This window comes from Triticum dicoccoides, chromosome 5B (genome assembly GCF_002162155.2).
Source record: "Triticum dicoccoides isolate Atlit2015 ecotype Zavitan chromosome 5B, WEW_v2.0, whole genome shotgun sequence".
NCBI classification, from domain to species: domain Eukaryota; kingdom Viridiplantae; phylum Streptophyta; class Magnoliopsida; order Poales; family Poaceae; genus Triticum; species Triticum dicoccoides.
Genome location: NC_041389.1, coordinates 522715047 through 522721941, shown reverse-complemented (window position 1 = coordinate 522721941; position 6895 = coordinate 522715047).

Below are 6895 nucleotides of genomic sequence, written 5' to 3'. Positions count from 1 at the left end.
GATCCACCTCCCATCTACATGGCTCGGGGGCAAAATTGGATAGTCATAGCATAAAACTAGATATGCAATATAATACATGGAAAATTGTTTGAAGAGAGGAGGTATAAAGATTTTTGCAATCAATGTATTCCAAGTTGTATGTGTCATGCGTTTAATGCTTTGTTGCTTCTAACAAAAGTTGGACCATACACATTACACGTGGGCTCATAGTCGTAAACTTTGTCACTCTATTGGGTTGTTTCTTCTAATTATCTTGCGTATAAGCTAAGTGTGCATACCAAAAAGCTCTGGACATTTTTTGGGACAAATTTGCCCTCATCTTACGTTGAATGCAAGGGTCGGGACTTGTAGCGGTATTAATTCACATGCACGGGGGTTGGGCCTTGATCTTCGTGATCCCTCCCCCCATCCTCTACATGTGACGGTCCATCTCCCATTTGCATGGCTTAGGGGGAAAAGCGGGTAGTCACGACATAAATGCAACATAGTGTACATAAAGAAAGGGAAAGGGTATTATATGCAAAGAGGTAGTCGAATTGAATAGGTGTGGCTTATTTGCCTCTCACATGTGTGCCATGATCAAGGGCGCTGGACCCATCTCTTGGTTTTGGCCCTTTTTCCTTAGCACCACATATATAAGGAGGAGTCATGTCTATTTTTAACAATGATTACATACATGATTTATGTATTCCCAAATGATTAACAACCAACCCTAAAGGTCTTCTATCTCCACCACCACCACCATGAGGACAGTGCTAGTGTGAAAGTGCAACTAATCCCCGAGTGGTTTTGATAATTCATAACAATATATATTTCATTAACTAATGCCTACTCAAAGAATATTTCAGAAAAGTTCAACTTAGGTATGACAATGGGATGTGAATGTGGACCCCTCAAAATGCAAAGGAACAATGTTGGCAAAGCTTCAAGACTCCACATTTTTTGTTAAGTGATCCAAGATCACATTGAGTGCAAATAAAAACCAATACTATTAAAAGGGGATGGGGTTTTGATCATGGACTAACTTCTCAAAGTGGTTAGATATATTGCTCCAAAACACGTAGCCACACTCTCACATTCATCTATGTCTAAAACCCTGAAGTCTATCTCGGTCCCACCGAAACACATTGATAACCCACAAGTATAAAGGATCAGTTGTAGCCTCTTTTTTTATTTGGGCTTTTTTGGCCTCTTTTATTTTTTTAAAGTCCGGAGTCTCATCCCGACTTGTGGGGGAATCATAGTCTCCATCATCCTTTCCTCACTGGGGCAATGCTCTAATAATGATGATCATCACACTTTTATTTAATTACAACTCAATATTACAACTTGATATCTAGAACAATATGACTCTATATGAATGCCTCTAGCAGTGTACCAGGATGTGCGATGATCTAGCATAGCAAATATATCAAAAAATATGGACAAGCCATGAAAATATCATGCTACTATCTTACGATCATGCAAAGCAATATGACAATGAATGCTCAAGTCATGTATATGAAGATGATGGAAGTTGCATGGCAATATATCTCGGAATGGCTATGGAAATGCCATGATAGCTAGGTAGGTGTGGTGGCTCTTTTGAGGAAGATATAAGGAGGCTTATGTGTGATAGAGCATATCGTATCACGGGGTTTGGATGCACCGGTGAAGTTTGCACCAACTCTCTAGGTGAGAAAGGGCAATGCACGATACCGAAGAGGCTGGAAATGGTGGAAGGGTGAGAGTGCGTATAATCCATGGACTCAACATTAGTCATAAAGAACTCGCATACTTATTGCAAAAGTCTATTAGCTATCGAAACAAAGTACTACGCGCATGCTCCTAGGGGGATAGATTGGTAGGAAAAGACCATCGCTCGTACCCGACCACCACTCATAAGGAAGACAACAAAAAATAAATCATGCTCCGACTTCATCACATAACGGTTCACCATACATGCATGCTTCGGGAATCACAAACCTCAACACAAGTATTTCTACCAAACCACAATTACTCACTAGCATGACTCTAATATCACCATCTTTATATCGCAAAACTATTGCAAGGAGTCAAACATATCATATTCAGTGATCTACAAGTTTTATATAGGATTTTATGACTAACCATGTGAATGACAATTCCTGTCATCTCTCTAAATGGATATAAGCGAAGCAAGAGAGTTTAATTCTTTCTAAAAAAGATATGCCCACACTCTAACAAATATAAGTGAAGCAAAAGAGCATTCTACAAATGATGGTTTTCTATGTGTAGGGAAACAGGCAATCCAAACTTCAAATGATATAAGTGAAGCACATGAAGCATTCTATAAAGCCATACTCAAAAGATATAAGTGAAGTGCAAAGAGCATTCTATAAATCAACCAAGGACTATCTCATACCAGCATGGTGCATTTATTAAAAGAAAAGTAAAAAGCACATGACGCTCCAAGATTTACGCATATCATGTGACGAATAAAAATATAGCTCTAAGTAAAATTACCGATGATCGTTAGAAGAAAGAGGGGGTGCCTTCCGAGGCATCCCCAAGCTTAGTTGCTTGGGAGTCCTTGAATATTACCTTGGGGTGCCTCGGGCATCCCCAAGCTTAGGCTCTTGCCACTCCTTATTCCTTCATCCATCGTGATCTCACCCAAAACTTGAAAACTTCAATCACACAAAACTTAACAAAACCCTCATGAGATCCGTTAGTATAATAAAACAAATCACCACTTTAAGTACTATTGCAAACTCATTCATATTTTGTTTTTGCATTATAGCTACTGTATTATAACTTCTCCATGGCTTATACCACCGATAAAATTGATAGTTTCATCAAAACGAGCAAAATAATGCATCAAAAACAGAATCTGTCTTAAACATGACAGTCTGTAGCAATATGAACATCTACCATACTTCTGTAACTCCAAAAAATTTGAAGAAAATTAGGACAAAATAAATAATTTGTATAGAAGTATTGTGCAAAAAGTTTCAGAACCGTTTGACTTTCCAGTAAAAAATGTAAATCACGCACTATAGCCAAAGTTTCTGTTTTTACACCACACAAACCAAACAAGCAATCTAATCATCCTAAAGGCAAATCTTGGCACATTATTTTTATAATACAATGGATTTATACAAGGAGATAATTATTTTTGTTGAAAACATTTCTGTAATTAAGGTTCACAAAGTTTTCATGGGCATGAACAAAGTTCAAGGCATGCTCCCACTTTAACAATGCTCGTCTCTCTCACTTTCACTTTTCTTTTTGAAAAGTTTTAGGTTCCCCACTTTAATTTTTTGTTTTTAAATTTTATAAAAGCACTCAACAGAAATAAATGACTCTCTAACACTTCCGGGTTGTCTCCCCGGTAGCGCTTTCTTTAAAGCCATTAAGCTAGGCATATAGTGCTCAAGTAATGGATCCACCCGGATCCCAGGGCATATCAAAGCCAATTTTAATTAGCAATGGTTTGTAATTTAGTAGTGACCACAAAATAACATATATCATGTAATGACGAAGTCTAATTCTCTTCCTATGCATCGGCATGTCATAAAAGAACAATTCATGCACACAAAGTAAAGGCCAATGAATAGTATAAACAGTTTCTTGCAATTTTATCATGTTGGAAACATAGAGAGGTGGAGATGTAGTTCCTCTCTCGTAATAATTTTAAGTAGGAGCAGCAAGCACATGCATATTACATTCATCAAAATTATCATGTGCAACGGTAAAAGGCAACCCATCAATATAATCCTTAATAAGCACAAACTTCTCCGATATAGTGTAGTTGGAGAATTCAAAAAGATAATAGGACTATCATGCATGGGCGCAATAGAAACAATTTCATTCATAACATAAGGAACTATAGCAAGTTCATCTCCATAAGCATCATTCATATTGGCATCATGGCCACAAGCATAGCAAGCATCATTTTCATCAAAAAGGAGTATTTCAAGTGAATCAATGGGATCATAGCATTCATCCTTCGGTAAGAATGAAGGGACATTAAACAATGTATGAGTTGGAGGGTTACTCTCATTAAAAGGTGGGCATGGGTAGCTAATCCGCTCTTCCTCCTTTTGTTCTTCACTCTCGTCATCATATTTTTCATCTAGTGAGCCCATAGTTTCAACATTTTCTTCTTCCATAGATTCCTGCAACATATTAGTCTCTTCTTGGACAACGAAGACTTTCTCAATAAATGCATCAATATCGGCATTATATTCATAATTCTCATAGTAATATTTAAGTATAGCGAAATTTTAAGGCCTATAAACATCACCATCAAAAGCTTCATACTTTTCAACAAAGATTTAATTTCATAAGCACCCTTAAAAGCAACAAAATCTTCTATTCGTTTCACATCATAATAATCATATATACCATTAGCATAAGAAGCCAAAGTTTCATTATCATTAAATTTACATGAAAAGGGAAGGTGTGGAGCCTTCATCCTAGAGCAACAAGTATATTCATATCTCAAGCATAGTTGCCGAGCATACCAATGCAACATATGAATTTGATCCCATAATAGTTTCCCTTTTTGAGTCAAGCGATAATCCCTAAAGTATTCACGTTGATCCAACGTGACTCCCGTTATATAATTGAATCGGGTTTTCTCAGGATTATTAAAGTAGTGCGTAATATCTTTCACATAATGAGCATCGAGGGTTTTAGGAGGTTCCCCATCTCCATGAGTGGCAAGTACACCTAATTTTTTTGGTATTTCGTGTTCCATATCCATGACCAAAGATAGAGAACAACTTAGAACAGCAAATAAAAGCTACTTAGCGATAAAGCAAACAAGCGCACACGAGAATGTTCACCCCATGCTATTGCTCCCCGGCAACTGTGCCAGAAAAAGGTCTTACCCATAAGTATAGGGGATCAGTTGTAGACTCTTTTGATAAGTAAGAGTCTCAAACCCAATGAGGAGCTAAAGGTAGAACAAATATTCCCTCAAATTCTATCGATCATCGATACAACTCCACGCACGCTTAACGTTTGCTTCACCTAGAACAAGTATGAAACTAGAAGCACTTTGTAGGTGTTGTTGGATAGGTTTGCAAGATAATAAAGAACGTGTAAATAAAAAGTAGGGGCTGTTTAGATGAAGACACAACTGAGTTAGTTTTAGTAGAGAGCTTTTTGTCACGAGAAAGTTATTTGTCCCTAGGCAATCGATAACTAGACCGGTAATCATTATTGCAATTTTATATGAGGGAGAGCATAAGCTAACATACTTTCTCTCCTTGGATCATATGCACTTATGATTGGAACTCTAGCAAGCATCCACAACTACTAAAGGTCATTAAGGTAAAACCCAACCATAGTAATAAAGTATCAAGTCCTCTTTATTCCCATACGCAAACAACCTACTTACTCGGGTCTGTGCTTCTGTCACTCACGCCACCCACCATAAGCAAATCATGAACATATTGCAAACCTGAAGGAAATATGCCCTAGAGGCATTAATAAAGTTACTATTTATTTCCTTATTTCATGATAAATATTTATTATTCATGTTAGAATTGTATTAACCGGAAACTTAGTACATGTGTGAATACATACACAAAACATAGTGTCCCTAGTATGCCTCTACTTGACTATCTCGTTGATCAAAGATGGTTATGTTTTCTAACCATAGACATGTGTTGTCATTTGATGAACGGGATCAAATCATTAGGAGAATGATGTGATGGACATGACCCATCCGTTAGCTTAGCATTATGATCATTACAGTTTCATTGCTACTGCTTTCTTCATGACTTATACAAGTTCCTCGGACTATGAGATTATGCAACTACCGAATACCGGAGAAACACTTTGTGTGCTACCAAACATCACAACGTAAATGGGTGATTATAAAGGTGCTCTACAGGTGTCTCCGAAGGTGTTTGTTGGGTTGGCATAGATCAAGATTAGGATTTGTCACTCCGTGTTTCGGAGAGGTATTTCTGGGCCCTTTTGGTAATACTTATCACGATAAGCCTTGCAAGCATTGTGACTAATAAGTTAGTTACGGGATGAAGTATTACGGAACGAGTAAAGAAACTTGCCGATAACGAGATTGAACTAGGTATGATGATACCGACGATCGAATCTCGGGCAAGTAGCATATCGATGACAAAGGGAACAACATATGTTGTTATGCGGTTTGACCGATAAAGATCTTCGTAGAATATGTAGGAGCCAATATGAGCATCCAGGTTCCGCTATTGGTTATTGACCGGAGATGTGTCTCGGTCATGTCTACATAGTTCTCGAACCCGTAGGGTCCGCACGCTTAATGTTCGATGATGATTTGTATTATGAGTTATGTGTTTTGATGTCCGAAGTTTGTTCGAAGTCTCGGATGAGATCACGGGCGTGACGAGGAGTCTCAAAATGGTCGAGACGTAAAGATCGATATATTGGAAGGCTATATTCGGATATCGGAAAGGTTCTGACTGATTCGGGTATTTTTGGGAGTATCGGAGAGTTATGGGAATTCGCCGAGGGAAGTAGTGGGCCTTAATGGGCCATACGAGAAAGGAGAGAAAGGCCTCAAGGGGTGCCCCCCCCATGGGCTGGTCCGAATTGGACTAGGAGGGGGCGGCGCCCCCGTCCTTCCTTCTCCCCTCTTCCTCCTTCCCTTCCTTCTCCTAGTTGGAACTAGATCATAGTTGGCGCGCGTTGCTGCACCCTTCCATTTTCACAATAGAATAACAGGAATATACATAAATATGTACACACACAAAACATATAAAATAGATCTATATAAACTTACTCACATATTGCAGATAATTTTTATTAGTTCTATAAAAAACATAAAGGGATCCACTTACACAAAATGATTAGTTTTTTCTAGTCTTATATTTTTACACTATGAGAGTAAAGATGCAAAAGTGCCAACAATCGCATACAAGGA